Below are 23,391 nucleotides of genomic sequence, written 5' to 3'. Positions count from 1 at the left end.
TTGCTGTGTCTCCCAAATTACTCCCAGAAACTCCTGCCACTGCTGTTCCACTGTCTTTCCTGCTAGGCTCATCTCCAGTCAATTCTGGTCAGCTCCTCCCTCATGCCTCTGTAGCTGCCTTTATTCAACTGTAATACCATTACATCTGATTCCAGCTTTTTCCTCTCAAATTGCAGGGTAAATTCTATCATATTATGGTCACTTTCTCCTAAGGGTTCCTTCACCTTAAGCTCCCTTTTCAAATTTGCCTCATTACACATCACTAAATCTAGAATTGCCTGTTCCCTAGTGGGCTCCACCACAAGCTGCTCCAAAAAGCCATTTCGTAGACATTCTACAAATTCCTTTTCTTGGGATCCACTACCAACCTGATTTTCCCAGTCTACCTGCATATTGAAATCCCCCATGATCACTGTAACCTTGCCTTTCTTACACACCTTTTCTATCTCCTGGTGTATCTTGTGCCACACATCCTGACTACTGTTCAGAGGCCTGTACATAACTCCCATTATGGTTTTGTTACCTTTGCAGTTTCTCAACTCTACCCACACAGATTCTACATCATCTGACCCTACGTCATTTCTTGCTATCGATTTAATTTCATTTTTTATTAACAAAACAACCCCACCCCCTCTGCTAAACTGCCTTTCTTTTCAATAGGATGTATATCCTTGGATATTTAGCTCCCAGTCCTGATCCCCTTGCAGCCATGACTCCGTGATGCCCACCACATCATACCTGCCAATTTCAATCTGCACCACAAGCTCATTTACCTTATTTCGTATACTGCGTGCATTCAGATATAACACCTTCAATCCTGTATTTCCCATCCCCTTTCTCATTGTCATCCCTTTATCTGATGTGCTTGAAGTTAGATTCCTAGCCCTTTCCAAACACTCTGTCCTATTTTGTGTTCTGGGGACTTTAATAGCCTCTCCTGAGCTCTCCTTTCTTTTCAGTTTTTTCATAATTTTCCATGAAGTTGAATCCACCCCCCAACACGTTAACCTGCTGCTTTGTTTCCCATTAGTCATACTTCTTGGAGTTTTACCCTTTCCTCACCCCCCCCCCCCCCGCAACTTTCTACTTTAAAGTCCTGTTGACCACCCTATTTACCCTTTTCGCTAGAACATCGGTCCTAGATCGATCCCAACGGTACCTCCTGTTCCAATGCCAGTGCCCCACAAAATAGAACCCCTCTTTCCCACACCACTCGTTTAGCGACATGTTTACTTCCCTTATTCTCACGTCCCTATGCCAATCTGCACATGACTCGGGTAGTAATCTGGAGATTATAACCCTTGAGGACCTGTTCTTTAATTTAGTTCCTAGTTCCTGATAATCCCCAAACAGGTCCCCTTTCCTAGCCTTACCTACGTTATTTGTCCAGACGTGGACCACAACAACTGGATCCTCCCCATCCCTCTCCAATATCCTTTCACTTAAGGGTGTTACCCTGCTGCCGATAGTATTAACCCATAGATGGGTAATGTCTCACCTTGCAGGGAGCATAACAAGCAAATCTGTGTGATGTTGCTTGCAGGCTCCTGGGAGGGTCCTTCATTCAAAGGCACTCAGTGCCTGATTGAGGGACCTGCATTGGAAAAGTAAATCCACTGAGCCTCACTCCCCTTCCCTTGCTGCTGTATCCCTTCCCCATGACCCCACCCTGCGACCACCTACTGCCATCACTCGCTTCTGGCCTAGGATCCTAGGTCTTGGGTAAGTGTCATAGTGGCAGCAGCCACCGCCTCCCTGGTGGTGCTGCCATTCAACAGAGGCCAGCAGCTCTGTGGAACAAGCTGTGGTGGGCCTTCCCAAAAAGAGGTAATGTGGAGATCTTGCAAGCTCTCCAACTGGTGGGCAAGACCCCCATTGCCTCCACAAGACTATGGCTCAATTTGGTTTTCTTACCGTCTTTTTTCCTCATCATTTTCTAGATCTTTCCACATTATTGGCTCAGGTTGCTGAAGTACATAGTTTATATGATTTCAACGTGTGCTTGTTCCAATGGAAGAAAAGTACAAGCACCAGACTTACTATGATCATGAAAGCAGTAAATTTTGCCTGAGCAATAATTAACCTTGCTTCAAAGTTATTTATTTGCATGGAACATGTTGACAGCTGTGACAAACTGCTTTTTTTTAAAAACAAGGGATTTCTAGACAACTTACTACCAAACCAATTATATTGCCCATTACAGGGAAATTGAAGTCCTTATTGCTCCAGATGAAGCAGATCCTTTCTTGGGATTGAGTTTGAACACAAGAGTTCCAGCCCTACTTGTGTCGCATGGGGAAATCCCAAGAAATTCCAGTGGGGCTGGGGGCCTGACATCTCTGGGCCTTTTTCAACTACGCACAGGGAACACAAATTCTTAAGGAAGAAAATCGACCTTATGCCTCAAGACTAGAAATTACTGTCCATGTTCAGTGCAGTATTCGGACATCTAAGTTCCTTATTTCCGCTTTTTTATTTCAATTACCAGTTAAAGGTTGAGGAGGTCATGTCCTCTATTACAGTTAAAATTTGGCACAAGATATTCTGACTCAGTATCCATTTCATGAAGCATTCTCGGCCTGTCCCTGCAGGATTTTGAGGTAATATATAACATCCTTTAACTTCCCTCATAACACAACAAATCACTTTGCCCTGTTATGCTCATTCATATTTGACTAATTAGAATCCTTTCCTGTTATTCCATCTAGAGGTGCTGAGCACTGAAGTATTTTTTGTGTTTTTTCCTTCCCTGAGGAAAACGAAATGTTATTCAAAATAGGTAATAAATTAGAAGGAAGCTAATCTTCTTTTACATGTATAATCTTGGTATTATTTGACTAAAATTACTTTAAGCTATTATACCAATGGTCTAAGACTATACTCTTAGAGATCATTTCTCTTGTTTTTTTCTTGAGAAATGTGTTTCCAGAGCGTTTGGTCTCACAAACCACGAGGAAGATTTATAGTGTTCTCTTCTGAGCAGGAAGCAGACATTGAGTGTTGCTTTTAGCAGCTGCTCCCTGTCATTGATGAGTAAAAAAAAAGTGCTTTGAGGGTAAATGATCAGAACAACACAACAAAACATCAGAGTCATTGTTGCTAATACTGACAGTGCCAAGATTACAAAGCAGACTGTACAGATGCACATTATTGACATGGGACCTCACATACTGGCCATGTGCAATTAAACAATATGTGCACCTGGCCTACAAGGGTCTCTCATTTCTACTTCTCTTTAGCTCTGAAGAGAGTCATATGGATTCGAAAGGTTAACTCTGTTTCTCTCTCCACAGATGCTGCCAGACCTGCTGAGTTTTACCAGCAGTTTCTGTTTATATCTTACACCAGGGGTCCCCACCTGTGGCACATATACAATTAGTACTTAAACATTTTTTTTTGCCTTAGATTAGTAATGTCAATGCCCTAACATTACTTGTTAGTCTGTTAAAGTTACAAAGTTATCACCAAAAATAAAAGATATCGGTGCTGTGCCACTAGGAAGGGAAAGTTGCTATTAATACCAATGTGTAAACATGGTGTAGCAGTGACCTGAACATTTATATACAATTTAAATTACGATGTAATGATGGTTGAAAGTGAGGAAAGATCATTTAGTCTCTCAGACCCAGATCACCTACATTCTATGTCTGGGTTATTGAATCCTTCAAGTCCATTACAGCAACTCCATCCATATCCTCTAGCTATTGATCATTGAAGGAATACTTAATCTCCCAACAGGCAGGAGAGGATTGGTTTGGGAGGTGGGGGGACAGATGGTGTTAAATGGTCAAATTCACAAAACCCAAACCAAACCCTCCACACATGGGCCTGCTTCTGTTTTAACCATGCCGGGTTTGCGGTCCTCTGGTCAGTCAGGTCAGTAATTATAATATTTAAATAGAATCACAGAATCACACAGTGCAGAACAGGCCCTTCGGCCCATCAACTCTGCACCGGCACATGAGAAACACCTGACCTACCTACCAAATCCCATTTACCAGCACTTGGCCCATAGCCTTCAATGTTATGACATGCCAAGTGCTCATCCAGGTACTTTTTAAAGGATGTGAGGCAACCCACCTTCAACACACTCCCAGGCAGTGCATTCCACCCTCTGGGTAAAAAAGTTTTTCCTCACATCCCCCATAAATCTCCTGCCCCTCACCTTGAACTTAGGTCCCCTTGTGACTGACCCTTCAACGAGGGGAACAGCTGCTCCCTTTCCACCCTGTCCACACCCTTCAAAATCCTGTACACCTCGATCAGGTTGCCCCTCAGTCTTCTCTGCTCCAATGAAAACAACCCAAGTCTATCCAACCTCTCTTCATAACTTAAATGTTTCATCCCAGGCAACAAGCTGATGAATCTCCTCTGCAACCCCTCCAGTGCAATCACATCCTTCCTATAATGTGGCGACCAGAACTGCACACAATACACCAGCTGTGACCTCACCAAGGTTCTATACAACTCCAACATGACCTCCCTACTTTTGTAATCTATGCCTCGATTGATAAAGGCAAGTGTCCCATATGCCTTTTTCACTAACCCACTAACGTGCCCCTCCGCCTTCAGAGATCTATGGACACACACACACCAAGGTCCCTTTGTTCCTCAGAATTTCCCAGTGTCATGCCGTTCATTGAATACTTCCTTGTCAAATTACTCCTTCCAAGGTGTATCACCTCACACTTTTCAGGGTTAAATTCCATCTGCCACTTATCTGCCCATTTGACCATCCCATCTATATCTTCCTGTAGCCCAAGACACTCAACCTCACTGTTAGCCACCCAGCCAATCTTTGTGTCATCCGCAAACTTAATAATCCCACCCCGCACATAGTCATCTATGTCGTTTATATAATTGACGAATAATAGGGGACCCAGCACAGATCCCTGTGGTACTGGACTCTGACTTCCAATCACTAAAGCAGCCTTCTGTCTCCTACAACTAAGCCAATTTTGAATCTACATTATCAAATTACCCTGTATCCCATGTGCATTTGCCTTCTTTATAAGTCTCCCATGTGGGACCTTGTCAAAGGCTTTGCTGAAATCCATATAAACTACATCAACTGCACTACCCTCATCTACACACCTGGTCACCTGCCCAAAAAATTCTATCAAATTTGTTAGGCATGGTCTCCCTCTGACAAAGCCTTGCTGACTATCCCTGATCAAACTTTGCATCTCCAAGTGGAGATAGATTGTCTCCTTCAGAATTTTCACCAATAGTTTCCCTACCACTCACGTGAGACTCACTGGTCTGTAGTTCCCTGGCTTATCTCGACAACCCTTCTTAAATAGCGGAACCACATTAGCTGGTCTCCAGTTCTCTGGCACCTCCCCCATGGCCAGAGAGGAATTAAAAATTTGGGTCAGAGCTCCTACGATCTCCTCCCTTACCTCCCTCAGCAGTCTGGGACACAAATCATCCGGATCTGGAGGTTTGTCCACTTATAAGCCTGCCAACACCTCCAATACCTTGTCACACCCTATACCAATTTGCTTAAGAATCTTGCAGTCTCTCTCCCCGAGTTCCATACCTTCATCCTCATTCTCTTGGGTGAAGACAGATGTGAAGTATTCATTCAACACTCTGCCAATGTCCTCTGGCTCCACCCATAGATTGCCTCCTTGGTCCCTTATGGGCCCTACTCTTTCCCTGGTTATCCTCTTCCCATTGATATACTTGTCTTGGGATTTTCCCTACTTTTACCAGCCAGAGCTTTCTCATATGCCCCCTTTGCTCTCCTAATTGCTTTCTTAAGCTCCACTAATGTACTCTACTAATGCCTCTGCTGATTTGCTTACCTTGTACCTGCTAAAAGCCTCTCTTTTCCTTCTCATCGTATCTTGAATATCTCTGGTCATCCATGGTTCTCTGGACTTGTTACTCCTTCCTATCACCCTAGAGGAAACATGTTGAGCCTGTACCCTCCCCATTTCCTTTTTGAATGCCCCCCACTGTTCCTCTGTAGATTTCCCCACAAGTAGCTCTTCCCAGTCTACCTTGGCCAGATCCTGCCTTATTTTACTAAAATCCACTCTTCCCCAATCCAAAACGTCTTTTTTGCAACTTGTCTATTTCTTTGTCCATAACAAGCTTAAATTGTTCCGTAGGGATCGCTCCCTCCGGGACACCCTGGTCCACTCCTCCATCACCCCTTACTCCTCAACGCCCTACTCCTCAACCCCCTCCTGTGGCACCACCCCATGCCCACGCAAAAGATGCAACACCTGCCCCTTCACTTCCTCTCTCCTCACCGTCCAAGGGCCCAAACACTCCTTTCAAGTGAAGCATCATTTCACTTGCATTTCCCCCAACTTAGTCTACTATTCGTTGCTCCCAATGTGGTCTCCTCTACATTGGAGAGACCAAACGTAAACTGGGCGACCGCTTTGCAGAACACCTGCGGTCTGTCCGCAAGAATGACCCAAACCTCCCTGTCGCTTGCCATTTTAACACTCCACCCTGCTCTCTTGCCCACATGTCTGTCCTTGGCTTGCTGCATTGTTCCAGTGAAGCCCAACGCAAATTGGAGGAACAGCACCTCATCTTCCAACTAGGCACTTTACAGCCTTCCGGACTGAATATTGAATTCAACAACTTTAGGTCTTGAGCTCCCTCCTCCATCCCCACCCCCTTTCTGTTTCCCACTTCCTTTTTTTTTTCCAATAAATTATATAGATTTTTCTTTTCCCACCTATTTCCATTATTTTTAAATATTTTAAAATCTTTTATGCTCCCTCCACCCCCACTAGAGGTATACCTTGAGTGCCCTACCATCCATTCTTAATTAGCACATTCGTTTAGATAATATCACCAACTTTAACACCTATGTGTTCTTTTGTTCTATTGTTGTTGACATCTTTTGATGATCTGCTTCTATCACTGCTTGTTTGTCCCTACAATCACACACCCCCCTCCACTTCCCTCTCTCCCCCCCACTCCGCCCCCCCCCCCCCCCAACACACACCTTAAACCAGTTTATATTTCAACTCTTTCTTGGACTCGAACTCAAGTTCTGTCGAAGGGTCTTGAGGACTCGAAACGTCAACTCTTTTCTTCTCCGCCGATGCTGCCAGACCTGCTGAGTTTTTCCAGGTAATTCTGTTTTTGTTTTGGATTTCCAGCATCCACAGTTTTTTTGTTTTTAAATTGTACCATGTTGTGGTCGCTATCACTAAAATGCTCGCCCACCGCCACCTCAGCCACCTGCCTGGCTTCATTCCCCAGAATTAGGTCCAGCACTGTGCCGTCCCTTGTTGGACCCTCTGCATATTGACCTGAAAAGTTCTGCTGTACACATTTCAAGAAATCCCCTCCATCCAAGCCCCTTAACACTATGTCTATCCCAATTAATGTTGGGAAAGTTGAAATCACCTAATATAATTGTTACTGTTACCCTATTGTTACTGTTTTTACACACCTCCACAAATTGTGCACATATTTGCTCCTCAATTTCCCACTGACTATCTGAGGGTCTATAACAAACACCTAACAATGTGGCTGCCCCTTTTTTATTCCTAAGCTCTACCCACAAAGCTTCATTCGATGCTCCAAGATATTATCTCTCCTTACTGCTATAACGGCCTCCTTAACTAATAATGCAATGCCTCCTCCTCTTTTACCTCCTCCCCTGTGTCACCTGAAGATTTTATATCCCAGAGTGTTGAGCTGCCAACCCTGCCCCTCCCTCAACCATATCTCAGTGATGGCTACTATATCACAAATCCATGTGTCAATGCTCTCAGACTTGCAGATGCTCCACAGTATCCTGAGCCACCGTTCCAGCTCTGAAACCCGAGCTTCCAGGAGCTTCAGCTGGACACACTTCCTGCACACATGCTGGTCCTGGGCACTGGAAGTCTTCCCGGCTTCCCAAACGGCTTTGAGCTCTCCTGTCATGACTTATCCCTTTAAGTTAAACCCTTTAAATCAATTACTCTAGGGCCCTTCTTTCCTGATTCTCATTACTACAGAATATACAAACTATAAACCACAAAAAGACCTTAAACTATAACTGATAAAAGTAGTAAATACTTAGCCAACCTTTCCCACTACCTACCAGTCATTTCCCTCCCTTGTAGCCTCTACTGCTGCAGCAGGGCAAGACCACTCTCTGAAGATTTAAGAAGTTGGATGGCAAATAAAAAATGCAAAGAGCACCTCTTCCTCTCTGCCCTAAATTACCAATACCTGCACTCACTCTGGCTGTGTCTCACTCAGGATGAGGTTTCTTCCCTGCTTGTGTGCAAGAACGCTGATAGTGTGCTTCTAGTAGTCCCTTTCTTAAATAAAGCTGAGGTGAGCTGAGATGACTCAAACTAGTTAAGCTTCAAATAGTAATCAACACCTACTCAGGTCCTAATCAGGCTTCAGGTGATTGACAGTTAACTACCACACAGTCAGCTGAGTCAGCTACCTTACCAACCTTCTAACTAGACTACTGAACTTACCAAAATTAAAGAGAAAGACTTACCAGTTCAATTCCAAATTGTCAATACCCGCACTCATTCTGGCTGTAATAAAAATAAAAAACTGCGGATGCTGGAAATCCAAAACAAAAACAGAATTACCTGGAAAAACTCAGCAGGTCTGGCAGCATCGGCGGAGAAGAAAAGAGTTGACATTTCGAGTCCTCATGACTCTTCAACAGAAGCTGTGTCTCACTCAGGATGAGGTCTCTCCCTTGCTCATGTGCAAGCTCCTTTCCTGAGATTTTGGCAGCAATTTGAAATTAATGCCTATTGCATGGATTTCCAGGGCATTGAGAAACTTATCACTATAACAGAAGCAAGATTGAATGAAAGTTTCTGGGGATAGTTAAAGGTGGGGAGTCTCGGTGTGAATAAAGGTTCAGCACTGCTTTCTCAGTTTTCCGTAGCAAACTGTTTGTTGAGATTAGTTGTTTTGAGAAAGTTACTTGTACCAATTGGAGAAGATCAGGATGGGTGGCATCGTGGCTGCTTTTGACTGGAATTCAGATGAGGAAGATAATCAGTATCTACAGTATGAAGGGCACGCTGTGGAGGGAGCTGCAGGTGGACAACAGAGAAGGGATCAACAGAAAGATCGAGTTCACAGAAGACACTGTCCACCTAACAAGATCTATAGACTGCAGTTCAGCTTCCTTGGCCTCTCAGAAGAGCAGTGCTTTTGGAGGCTGAAGTTGTCATGTTAGAGAGTCGCAGATAACTACACACTTCTAGAAGAACTACTAATGGATCTGGTGGCTATGCATTACCAATGATTGTGAAAGTCATAAGTATGCTCAATTTTCTGGTTTGTTCCATACAGGCATTCGACAGCTAAAAAGCAACAAGGTATCAAGAATCGATGGAATCCCTGCCGAAGCATTAAACATGGCGGAGAAGCACTATTGACACAAATACATGGCCTCATTTCCCTTATCTGGAAGGAGGAGAGCATGCCAGGAGATCTCAGGGATGCCATAATTGTGACCATCTTCAAGGAAGCATATGAGTTATTGGATTTATAAATAGAAGAATAGAATATAAAAGCGAAGCGCTCAAACTAGAACTTCATAAATCACTTGTTAGGCTTCAGCTGGAATAATGTAGACATTTCTAGAAATGATATTTCAAGAAAGATATGAATGCCTTAAAAAGAGTAGAGAGGGGTTTATCAGGATGTTACCAGGGACGAGGGGCTTCAATTATGAGGAGAGTTTGGAAAAGTTAGGACAGTTTTCCTTGGAACAGAGAAGGTTGAGGTGACCTAATAACCTCTCTTCATAACTTAAGTATTTCATCCTAATTAAGATGATGAGAGGCTTTGGTAGAGGAAATAGGAAAAAAATTCCCTCTGGTGAGTGATTCAATGACTACAGATCATTGATTGAAAATCACAAAATTTGAAAATTCAATAGAGTCCAATTCTCTTTTGAGTGCTTCAATTGAACCTGCCTCCAACACACACTCACAGAATCACAGAGTGCAGAAAAGGCCCTTCGGCCCATCGAGTCTGCACCAAAACGTGAGGAAACACCTGGCCTACCTACCTAATCCCATTTACCAGCACTTGGACCATAGCCTTGAATGTTGTGACGTGCCAAATGTTCATCCAGGTACTTTTTAAAGGATGTGAGGCAACCCACCTCCACCACCCTCCCAGGCAGTGCATTCCAGACCGTCACCACCCTCTGGGTAAAAAAGATTTTCCTCACATCTCCCCTAAACTTCCTGCCCCTCACCTTGAACTTATGTCCCCTTGTGACTGACCCTTCAACTAAGGGGAATAGGTGCTCCCTATCCACCCTGTCCATGCCCCTCATAATCTTGTATACTTCGAACAGGTCGTCCCTCAGTCTTCTCTGCTCCAACAAAAACAACCAAAGTCTATCCAACCTCGCTTCATAACTTAAATATTTCATCCCAGGCAACATCCTGGTGAATCTCCTCTGCACCCCCTCCAGTGCAATCACATCCTCAGGCAGAGCAATCCAGACCCTAACCACTCGCTGCATAAAAAAGTTTTCCTCATATCACCATTGCTTCTTTTAGTGAATACTTTAAATCTGTGACCTCTCGTTCACAATCTTTTCACAAGTGGGAAAAGTTTCTCCTTATTCACTCTGTCCAGACCCCTCATGATTTTGAATACCTCTATCAAATCTCTTCTCAGCCTTCTTTTCTTTAAGGGAAACAGCCCTAACTTCTCCAATCTATCCTCATAGCTAAATTGCTCATCCCAGGAACCATTCTCGTGAATTTTTTCTGCATTCTTCCAATGCTTTCACATCTTTCTTAAAGTGTGGCACCCAGAACTGGATGCAATACTCCAGCCAAGGCCCAACTAGTGGCTTATGCAAGTTCAACATAACCTCCTTGCTCTTGTACTAAACCCAGGATACTGTATACTTTATTAACTGCGCTTTCAACCTGTTCTGCTACTTTCAGTGACTTATGCACATATGCACCCCTTTTAGAGTTGCACCCCTTATTTTATACTGTCTCTCCACATCCTTTCTACCAAAACTGAATCTCTTCACATTTCTCTGCATTGAACTTCATCTGCCACCCACCTGCCCATTCCACCAACTTGTCTATGTCCATTTGAAGTTCTACTCTATCCTCCTCACAGTTCACAATGCTTCCAAGTTTTGTATCATCAGCAAACTTTGAAATTGTTCCCTGTACACCAAGATCTAGGTCATTAATATACATCAGGAAAAACAGGCATTCCAATACTTGTTCCTGGGAACCCCACTGCAAACTTCCATCCAGCCTGAAAAATATCCACTAACCACTACTCATGTTTCCTGCCGCTCAGCTAATTCTGTATCCATTGTCCCTTTTATTCCATGAGCTATAACTTTGCTCACACGTCTATTGTATGGCACTGTATCAAACACCTTTTGGAAGCCCATGTACACCACATCAACAGCATTGCCCTCATCACCACTCTCTGTTACCTCTTCAAATAACTCCAGCAAGTCAGTTAAACATTATTTTTCCTTAAGAAATCCATGTTGGCTTTCTTAATTAACCTGCATTTGTCCATGTGACTATTAACTTGTCCCGAATTATTGTTTCTAGAAGTTTCCGTGCCACCAAAGTTAAACTGACTGGCCTGCAATTGCTGGGCTTATTTTTACACCCTTTGTTGTACAAGGGTGTAATGTTTGCAATTCTCCAGTCTTCTGGCACCACCCTTGAGTCTAAGGAAGACTGAAAAATTATGGCCAGCGCATCTGCAATTTCCACTCCCAGTTCCTTCAGTATCTTTGGGTGCATCTCATCCAGTCCCAGTGCCCTATCAACTTTAATTTATCCAATACCACCTCTTTTTCAATTTTAAACCCTTCTAATGTCTGAATTACCTGACAATTGGAAAAATGTTGAGAAGGAAAATGTCGAGAACTTTTTTTTCAATTCAGAGTTGCCAGGATCTGAAATGTTTTATCCAAAAATTTGGTCGAAGCCGAGTCCATAGATAATTTTTAAAAAACAGTTGGACAGGTACTTGACATTGATGAATTTATAGGTTATAAAGAAAAAATGAAAATGTGGGACAAAGAGCCAGCACAACACAATGGATCAAAGCTTTTATGTGGATTAGAGAGAAATGTGGACTGTATGTAATAATTTGGACTTGGTGCAGCAATGTGGATTGTACTGTAATGTGGACTGTGCACTGCAATGTGAAGTATGTACTAATGTTGATTGTACACTAAAATGCAAATTGTACACAGTAATGTTGATTGCACACAGTATGCACCACACATGGTAATGTGGATTGTCTCAGGATAATGGGTCTGTGAATTTAGGACTAGAAATTTCTTCACTCAAGAGGGTTGTGAATCTTTGGAATTCGCTATGCCTGTTGTGGAGGGTTAGTCATTGCATATTCAAGATGGAGATAGATTTTGGTCCTTAAGGGCATTAAGTAGGAGGTCATGTGCTGCAGTGGATAGCAACTCTGCCTCTTAGCCAGAAGCTCTAAGTTCAAGACCCCCTCCAGGGCATGATGGCCAATGAAGGTGCATCCATTACACAGTCAAACAGGTTGAGTATCAACACGTAAATCCTTCCAACATATTCTAATGGCAGCCGATAAAAGTGGTACAAATTCCTGGTCAGCCATGTGAAGGAAAGGAACTGCAGCCTCTCTGCATAGCTCCAGGCTGCAACTTGAATCTAAAAGTGCATGTTGTAACAGCAAATTTAGACTCCTCAGGGGGCCAGTTGGCTCCAATCGCCAAAAGGTTGGTGTGGACCATATTGCTGCCAACAGCATGGGATTTGATTCCTGTTCCAGCTAGGGTGAATTCAGGACCTGACTCTTTGCCCTTGGTGGAGATTACAGTGCTGTGGGTTAGATCTGCCATTTGGCAGAGAGCTGAAGGTGGGAATAAAGGGATGTGTGGATTGGGTGAGAAAGTGAAGCTGCTGTAGAAGATCAGCCATGATCATTTTGAAAGGCAGAGCAGGTTCAAGGGATCGTGTAGCATACTCCAACTCCTATTTCTGTTGACTTTACGTTCTTATGCACAGTAATGCAAACTGTATCACTGAACCAAAGCTGACACAGTAAGGTGGACTTTACACAGAATGTGGGTTGTGCTAATTGAGGAATGCAATAGTCCTACAACACAGAAGAAAGTCATGATCGTAAATGCAGAAACAGCTGATTGATTTTGAAATTTATTGATTCATTTTCACAATAAACTGCAATACCTTGTCTTAAATACAACTGTTATCTTTCCTCCATCACTGTTTTCAAACCCATGGGCCTCTGGCTCCCTCCACTGATGGCTAACTATTTGCTATATTTTAATTACCAGGACCTACAGCGAGGCTCCAATTTTAATTGCACAAACAGGCTTTTCACGTTGTCCTCATTTAAAGTGATACCTATTTATGGTACTCACTTTTTTTTAAATGAATGAGCAATGTACCTGAAATGATTTTCCATATGGACAATAAAGTGAAATTGAATTGAACTGAATTAACAAAGGAAGCATAGTTAGAAAATTAAATTAACTATCAACTCTGGTGTTCACTTGATGTTTATCTCAATTTACAAACCGCTCTGGCAGAATTTTTGATTCACTTTGGAGGCAGGGGCCTGATTTTTTGCCAAGACAGAGAGGCTCTCCATGAACATGGTAATTTCTACTTTCTCAGGGGCAGGAATGAGGCTGACCAGGGTTCATACATGCATGGTTCATGGAGGCATGTGATAATTTAAATAGCCAGCTGCATCCAGTCAAATTGGGTTTTGGCATCCAGCATGTGCAGAGCACATCTGTTCTTTGTGCATTTCCTCGGATAGCCAGGGTATCCCTTTGGAGAGATAAGGTACCCCTGTAGAATTACCTTTAAATTTGTATTTACTGCCTCCGACGTTACAAGAACTTAACTCCAACTGTCTTCTCACTATCCAAGGGAGTGGAAGGTTGGGGCTGCAGGTCTCCCTAGGCAATTTTTTGTTGCTCCTAGTAAACTTTGCATTCAGGTGTAAAAGAGAACTTAGTGCTTTTGAAGCGAGTATTTCCCTTCGTCCGAGGGAGCATGGAAGATGGCCATGGCACCCTCTCGCATAGAGGCCATAAAAGCTAGTCAATGTGCAGCTGGACCCTAGAAGAAAGGCTGAAGATAAGGAGAAAGAGGCTGTGGCACAAGCTCCAGGGTGGAGGAGCGAGGGGGGGGGCAACCAGGTTCTACCCTGCAGGGTGTCCAGACCTAGGGCATCATACCTCAACATGACGGAAAACCAATGCCAAAGGAGACTTAGGCTGAGCTGTCAGGTTGTGATGGAAATCTGTTACATGGTCCAACAGAACTAGAACCACAATCCATTGACCTGTGTGCCCTACCCAATGGCTGTGAAGGTAACTGTTGCACTAAACCTCTAGCATCAGGCTCTTTCCAGGGATCATCAGGAGGCCTGTTAGCAGCACACAGCTGCATTAAGGCAGTGACTAAATGCCCTGTTTGCTCATGTGGGGGAAATCACATTAATTTCCCTATAGATTTGGTGTCTCAGACTCAGAGCCACAGCATTTGCCAAAATTGCACACTTGCCTCTGACGCAGCATGTCATAGATCGCACCAATGTTGCAATAAAGGCCCTAACTTAGCATGCAGACACCTTCATCCACCAGAAGTCCTTTCGCTCAATTATTGTCCAGGTGGTTTGTGACCACAATAAGATCTTCTTCAAGTGTATGCAAGATTCCCAGGCAGCTGCCATGACTCCTTCACACTAAGGGGGTTTGCAACTCCCTAATCTATTTCAGTCACCAATGCAGATCTGCAGTTGGTTCCTAGGGGGCATTGGCAACACCCTAAGCCCAATGATCCCGTTTAAGAACCCACAAGCCAATGCAAAGCGCAACTACAACAGCAGCCTTACTGTCACCAGCAGTACCATCGAGCAGACCATTGGCATTTTAAAGATCAGACTCAGGTGTCCTGATTGCTCAAGTGGAGCTCTGCAAATGCCCTAGCAAGGATTTCAAGAATGTATGTCACATTTTGCAAAACACTGTGCAGCAGAGGGGTCCTCAAATTGATGATGACTAGGCCATGGGCAGAGCTGCTACCTCTGAGGAGGAAGGTGATAAGGAGGAAGAAGCCCCGTACATTCTGCCAATTCCAAAACAAATGAGGATGTGGAGCCCGCCAATGGCAGAGCAGAAGGGAGGCATGGCTATGTAACCAGGGCTGGCACCATGCAAGGGGGGCTCATCACCAGATGGATCCTTGTTCAAAATAGATATTCATAAGTCCACCTATTTAACACTTGCTGTTGACCAGTCCCTGGTGACATACTTCCACATAAAGATCCTCGTAAGTTGACACCACAATTACTCAAGGGAGTACCCATCCCCTACAATGGAACGAATGAACAAAGAGTTTGACTCATTCACATTCATATAGCCACTACTTTTTCAATCATAATCATGCCTCATATTTCAAATACTCATGGTAAAAAGGCCGTCACAGCCTGCCCCTTCACATAAATGCCTTTGGCTATAATGAGGTGCCCATGCTCCCAATTTCCCATAATCAAGCCATGCCCATCATACAGAGATTGACAGGACTTGAGACTTAAAACCCTATACATGCTGATGTGAGTGCATGTTGTATCATACATGCAGATATGGCATCTCGCACATGACAATAACACAACTGTGCCATTGCAGCTCCTTAAAAGAACTTGTGCAACATCCATTCCAGCCAATGGTCCTGTTAAAGGACTGGGCACCACACGCATCATTCCTGGCTTCCATAAATACTTCTGCAAACTGAACAAGTCACATCCTGTGACACCTATAATGCAACTACAGCCAAAGTTGTGGGCACAGTAGACGACCAATATTACCAGCTCAATACCTGGCCTACCAAGCTGCGATGCCTACACCTATGCCAATGTGTAACACTGCAGTGCAGATGAATGCCTTTCACTCAGCACTCATGTTGGATGGCCAGATCTGGTCATGGGGTCTGATCATTGAGCTTCACTTTAAGTCAATCTTAAATGGTAAATGAAAGGTACAAGAAGCAACACAGTGATTGAGCCTTTGACCTCTGGACTCTTATGTAATACAGAGTAGAAGGAAGAAGCCCTTCCTGTGCCTCACCAACAGTCAAAATCCTTTGTCCTGTTGATGACATGTTGAGGTGGACCTCTGTTTGCTACTCTCATTATTACCGGTAAGCTGTGCCTTTATATTTTGATCATTCTTTTTGAGCACACACCCAGTGATGTCGAAATGAAAGCAACTGTATTTAAAAAGTGCTCAAATACGATAAATACAAAGGGACAATTGTAACCATATTGAACCCATTAGTGCTATAGGCGAGACAGCACTCTTGCACACTCCTACAAGCTGCCCTCTTTGTTGCCTCATAGGAGGCGGAAGCAAGCTGTCCACTTCTCGGTCCATATGGCAACGAGGAGCATGGTGGCTGGCCTTGTTGTGCAAGCACCGGTTGTGGATTTACTTCACACTGTGGCCTCTGCACGGACAGACTGCATGGGCAGCCATGGTCACCAGCACATGTGCAGCAGATGTGGGTTCTGGAGGAGGGGCTGGAGAAGTGAAGGACGATGAGGGTGCAGAAGAGGTTTTGACAACTTCACCCTCCTCAGACACATCCACAGCTCTAGTTTGGACTTCATATGCAGTTGATAGGGCCAGCTGCTGGAGCGTAGCAGTCTTCCATTCCAGCAACCTCTGTGACAACAGTGCAACTGTCCTCTTAAGGGTATGCAGCTCCTCATTTATTCGATGAATGTCAGCACTCATACTCTGAGTGGACTAATCCAGGCTACTGAAGGGAGGCTTGCACCCTTTCCAGGCTGAGATGCTGCATCCACTCCAAGAGTTGCTGCATGTGTCTCTCTATGATATTGGCCATTTTCTCATGGTCAGTCTGTTATTGTTGTTTTGGTCTCATAAGTGGTAGTCATGGTTCTGGATTTACAGGCAATGCGAGAAGCAGTACTGTGACCAAACTCTATCTTTTACTGAACATTATGCTAACTATTTACAAGTTAGACTCTACACGAGGTTCGACATAGAACTATCTCCCTCCATGCTCTCCTTTAAAGATGAGTGATGTAGATCTGTGCAAGCTTTCCAACTTAACGTGGGCATTCTTGATTGTGAATCACATACAAAGTTTGTGATTTCTCCTCCTTTGTGCTGGAATTCTGCAGTCAACAGTCTCTTGACTTGCAGCTGAATGCCTCTTGGACCGTAGAGTCTTATGGCGGATGGCTGGTTTTAACCACTTTTCTGTATCTGAATTGAAACTCGTGCTCCAGTGTCTAACTTGAAGTTTGGTTTATGTCGGTTGACCATAATATCTGCACTCTAATAGTTTCTATTTGATCTTGTGATTTCTCTTAAGAATGGTACTTCTGCTTCATTTTCTTCTTCAGCTTTTTGAATGTCTTCAATTTCCTGAATGATACATGATATTGGTTGTTTTTCTTTTCGTTGATTGGTTAAGAATAACATAGGTACTTTACATCAGTCTTCATGGAGGAAGACACGAGTAACATCCCCAAAATTCAAGAGAGTTGGGGGGCAGAGGTGAGTATGGTGGCCATTACCAAGGAGAAGATGCTAGGAAAACTGAAAGTCTGAAGGTGGATAAATCACCTGGACCAGATGGATTACACCCCAGAATTCTGAAGGAGATACCTGAAGAGATAGTGGAGGCGTTAGTGGTGATCTTTCAGGAATCAATGGAGTCAGGGAGGGTCCCGGAGGACTGGAAAATCGCTAATGTAACCCCCCTATTTAAGAAGGGAGTGAGGCAAAAGACGGGAAATTACAGGCCGATTAGCCTGACCTCGGTCATTGGTAAGATTTTAGAGTCCATTATTAAGGATGAGATTTCAGAATACTTGGAAGTCCATGGTAAAATAGGGCAAAGTCAGCATGGTTTCATTAAGGGGAGGTCATGCCTGACAAATCTGTTAGAATTCTTTGAGGAGGTCGAGTAGGTTAGACAAAGGAGAGCCAATGGATGTTATCTACTTGGACTTCCAGAAGGCCTTTGACAAGGTGCCGCACAGGAGGCTGCTCAGTAAGATAAGAGCCCATGGTGTTAGAGGTAAGGTACTAGCATGGATAAAAGATTGGCTGTCTGGCAGGAGGCAGAGAGTGGGGATAAGGGGGTCCTTCTCAGGATGACGGCTGGTGACTAGTGGAGTTCCGCAGGGGTCAGTGCTGGGACCACAACCTTTCACTTTATGATCTAGATGAAGGAACTGAGGGCATTCTGGCTAAGTTTGCAGATGATACAAAGATGGAGGGACAAGTAGTATTGAGGACGCGGGGAGGCTACAGAAGGATTTAGACAGGTTAGGAGAATGGGCAAAGAACTGGCAGATGGAATACAACGTGGGGAAGCGTGAGGTCATGCACTTTGGTAGGAAGAATAGAGGCATAAACTATTTTCTAAATGGGGAGAGAATTCAGAAATCTGGAGTACAAAGAGACTTGGGAGTCCTAGTCCAGGATTCTCTTAAGGTTGACTTGCAGGTTGAGTCAGTAGTTAGGAAGACAAATGCAATGTTGGCATTTATTTCGAGAGGACTAGAATGTAAAAGCAGGGATGTGCTGCTGAGGCTTTACAAGGCTCTGGTCAGACTACATTTAGAATATTGTGCACAATTTTGGGCCCCAGATCTCAGGAAGGATGTGCTGGCCCTGGACAGGGTCCAGAAGAGGTTCACGAGAATGATCCCAGGAATGAAAGGCTTAACATATGAGGAACGTTTGAGGACTCTGGGTCTATACTCGATGGAATTTAGAAGGATGGGGGGGGGGGATCTGATTGAAACTTACAGAATACTGAAAGGCCTGGATAGAGTGGACATGGGGCAGATGTGTCCATTAGTAGGAGAGACTAGTACCTGAAGGCACATCCTCAGAGATGAGAACAGAGATGAGCAGAAACTTCTTTAGCCAGACAGTGGTGAATTTATGGAATTCATTGCCACGGAAGGCTGTGGAGGCCAGGTCATTGGGTGTATTTAAGACCGAGATAGACAGGTTCTTGGTTGTGTAAGGGGATCAAAGGTTACGGGGAGAAGGCGGGAGAATGGGGTTGAGAAACTTATCAGCCATGATTGAATGGCGGAGCAGACTCGGTGGGCCGAATGACCTAATTTCTGCTCCTATGTCTTATGGTTTTATGGACTAAGAGCTATTTGTTGCTGAAAACTGATTTAAACTGGCCTCTCTTCCTGCAGGAGTGGCACTCCAAATATTTGGCAGGGGATCTTTCACAGGGATGAAGCATTTTCCCAGCATAATGAGAACACTGAATAATGGCAGCTCTTCACTTTCTCTCTGTTTGGGATTAGGTACTTTGCAATTTCTACACGCTATTAACTGGACTGTATCAGTTTGTTTTCTCCACAAGGTTTCTTTCTCACCTCAAATAAAAATTTTGTTTTACTTTCTCTCTTCTGCCTGCCTCATTATCTGTACTGCTTTCAATAGTCATGTCTTCCAGCAAGTGCAAAAATGGGAGTGTGTCGCTTCTAAGACTTCCACAACAGTCCGATCCTGAATTAATTCATCTTTCAGGACTCTGTATTCACAATTTTCAGCTAATCGATATAGCTCATTAATAAAGGAATTTATGCTCTCTCCTGGTCTTTGGATGCATGTTTTGTAATGCTATTTTTCCAAAGACTTTTGAAGGCTTTAATAACGCCTTTATATGATGCCGTGTCTTTGTTTATGCCATGACTGACCATAATGTCATCTGTATTACTGCCTTTAGTGTAGAGTAAGGTACTGAACTTCTCCTTGCTCACCTTTTCTGCTAGTCCTGATGCTGTTCTGTACATGTACACCTTCAATGCCAGTTCTGCCACTGCTCAGCTGGATTCGGGCCTTCCACATGGCCAAAGCACTCTGGTAAAGGTAGGATTTTTTGCATAAGTTCCTTGTACTGATGTTTCTTCTGGAGTATGGTTGAAGATTTTCCCACAATCTATAATTGTCCTGCAATCATTTCTCTTGCTGCTCCTTTCCTCGTGTTTAACCACTGTCACCATCTGTTATTGTTATTTATGGTCTCAAAAGTAGTAGTCGTGGATCTGGACTTACAGGCAATGAAGGAGGCAATACAGGGAGCAAACTCCATCTTGCATTGAACATTATGGTCATACAGGTCACTGAAAATGGCAACGCAGGTGGATAAGATAGTCAGGAAGGCATATGGCATGCTTGCCTTCATTGGCAGGGGTATTGAGTATAAAAGCTGGGAAGTCATGCTGCAGCTGTATAGAACCTTGATGAGGCTACACTTGGAATATTGCGTGCAATTCTGGTCACCACATTACGAGAAGGATATGGAGGCATTGGAGAGGGTGCAGAGGAGGTTTATCAGGATGCTGCCTGGTCTGGAGGTTATTAGCTATGAGGAGAGGTTGGAGAAACTCAGATTGTTCTCACTAGAGCGACGGAGATTGAGGGGCAACTTGATAGAAGTTTACAAAATTATGAGTGGCATGACAGAGTAGATAGTCAGAAGCTTTTTCCCAGGGTGGAAGAGTCAATTACTAGGGGATTTAAGGTGAGAGGAGAAAACTTTAGAGGAGGTGTGCGGGGCAAGTTTTTTATGCAGAGGCTAGTGAGTGTCTGGAGTTCACTACCAGAGGAGGTGGTGAAAGCAGGTACGGTAGTGGTGTTTAAGAGGCAGCTTGACAAATACATGAATAGGATGGGAATAGAGGGATACGTACCCCGGAAGTGCAAAATGTTTTAGTTTGACAGGCAATATGATCGGCGCAGGCTTGGAGGGCCGAAGAGCCTGTTCCTGTGCTGTACTTTTCTTTGTTCTTTATTATGCTAACTATATATAAGGTAGGCTCCACTCGAGGTTCTAGATAGAACTCTCCCTCTCCATGCTCTGTTACCATGTGATCCTACATCACTAATGTATACTATATATTTACATATTTAACATTAACCCTTTCTACTCCAGTCAGAGCTCATGCAGTTGAGCCCCTGGGACAACGTGGAGCTTATGAGAAAGGTGGACTCCTCCAATCGCAGTTCTAGGGTTCCCACTGCCTCAGGGAACTCCACTAGATGTCCACACATCTGCTCCTGATTTGAAAAATACTGTGGTGACTCCTAAGGCTCCACATTCCTACTCACTGGAGCATCATCGTGACTTTCCTCTCTTTTCTTAAGGGGATTGTGCACAGATGCCTCCTCCTGCACTCTGGTACTCTGCCCTATGCACACGCCTCCAACTCTACACACGTGCTACCCTTTGATGTACTGGTATCTGAGTTGGTGGAGTGTGAGCTAATCTGATGTGGTGCTACATCTTTGGATATCGCTTCCTCCTCTTGATGCCCAAGGAATGATCTCGCCCGAGGGGGTGAGCAAGCAGAGCTGGGACCTGTGAGAGTTATTTAACAAAATGAGTTATTTAGGTAAAGCCCTCCTCCCATTGAAAGTGCATGCTTGCGTTGCCCTCATAACAGAAGCCCATTCTTGATCTCCCTCTCATACCAACTTCCTATTGTCTTCAGCGGAGCGACAGTGTCACATCCACCATTAACACCATGTCCCGAGGGTTGGGGTGGGGGGGAACGGGGTTGTGGTGGTGGTGGTGAGGTGTGTGGGGCTTGGGGAATTGGGCGGGTGGGACAGTGTGTGGGTTTGGGATAGTTGGGGTGGAAATTGTGGGTAGGGGCTGTGGGGATTTGGAGGTGTGGGGATTGGGGGATGTGAAGAGTTTGGGTTGGGGTGTATGGGGAGATTAGGTGAGGGGTTGGGAGTGTGAGGGGTTGGGGATGTGGGTTTTGGGGGAGGGGAAAGTGTTTGCTGGGTTGGAGGTGGTGGTTGCAGGTTCGGGTGGAGTGAGAGGAGGGTGTGAGGGGTTGGGATGGATGATGTGGAGATTGAAGGGGTAGGGCTGGGGATGGGTTAGGTGTGGCAGGTCTGGGGGGCTGGAGATGTGTGTGTGTGTGTGTGTGGGGGCTGCGGTTTGTGGGAGGTTACAGCTGGGCATGAGGGGTGGCGGGGGTGGGGGCGGGGCGGGTTGGTGTGCCCTGTGTTCCAAGTAACATCTTTAACCTGCCATGTGGCTATGCATGTTGGATGACTGGCGCTGTGGCCACAGGCTGACCTGTGGAAGGTTTTCCGCTCCAAAGATCAGTCTGGCAGCTGTAGCCAGTATAAATGTAATCTTTATTTAGAAGTCTTCAGAGGACGTTTCCATTTTGAGGCACATTCTCTCTTTTAATGCATCAACAGTTTCCACCTCTGTCAGTGGAGCTGCCAATCTTTCAGAGCTGGAGGATCTCATATTAATGAGTACTGTACTGCAATACAGAAATTGCAATGGGCCTCAGACTCGGACGGGATGGGGTTCGGGACCCGGGGTCTAAACTCAAAACAGAAAACCTGCGCTGAATGGCCAAAGGTCACAATATTTTGGGTTGTACAATTTATCGAATTGAAACAAATCATATCAGTGAAATGAGACCTTGCAGCAAAACAATCTAATATACAGTTAACACTGCAGCAAAACAATCAAAGTGATAGTCAGACACGTGCCTACGAGTCTCTAATGCAAAGATGTTCTATACATAATTCAACATTATTTCCAGCTACAGCTTTCCTTCAGGAAAGCAAATAGACACCATTTTAAAATGAAACAAAAAGCAAAACAGGGCAGAAGCTTGAAATCAGAATTGAAAATAGAAAAATTCTGAAAACATTCTCCACATCAAGCAGCATCTCTGTAAAGAAGATAGTATTAACTTTGCATGCCAATCATGAGTTCTGACAAAAGAATGTTATCCCTGCCTTGTTTTCTCCACAGATGTTGCCAAAGGTGATTTCAGCACTGTTTGTTTTCAGCTATAATGTTTAACTATGAACTTCTACCTTCGTAAAACTTTAAGGTTCTCCAGAAGATAGCAAGAATATTGCAAATCATTAGAATTTAAAGCTTTCTGGATTATCAAAATTATCAATTCATCAGTTGATGTCTAACAGCATGAATAATTGTATTTCTGATAAATCGTATGTAAACAAAGAGACACATACTGTCAATGCCAGTTTTACCTTCACTTTATGATGCGCACAATGGACATTCCCACTGTTATTAAAAACAAAAACAGAATTACCTGGAAAAACTCAGCAGGTCTGGCAGCATCGGTGGAGAAGAAAAGGGTTGACGTTTCGAGTCCTCATGACCCTTCAACAGAACTGAGTGAATGTTAGGAGAGGGGTGAAATATAAGCTGCTTTAAGGTGGGTGGGGGGGGGGGGGGAGTGGTGTGGTTGTAGGGACAAGCAAGCAGTGATAGGAGCAGATAATCAAAAGATGTCACAGACAAAGGAACAAAGAGGTGTTGAAGG

General features: G+C 44.1%; 1 pseudogene; it reads left to right on the top strand.

The window, feature by feature from the left end:
• Positions 1 to 2,871: 2,871 nt before the first annotated feature.
• LOC121276658 lies at positions 2,872 to 3,057 on the top strand (annotated as a pseudogene).
• Positions 3,058 to 23,391: the final 20,334 nt, after the last annotated feature.

This window comes from Carcharodon carcharias, chromosome 3 (genome assembly GCF_017639515.1).
Source record: "Carcharodon carcharias isolate sCarCar2 chromosome 3, sCarCar2.pri, whole genome shotgun sequence".
Classification (NCBI taxonomy): Eukaryota; Metazoa; Chordata; class Chondrichthyes; order Lamniformes; family Lamnidae; genus Carcharodon; species Carcharodon carcharias.
This window is presented reverse-complemented; position numbering and strand designations above follow the sequence as displayed.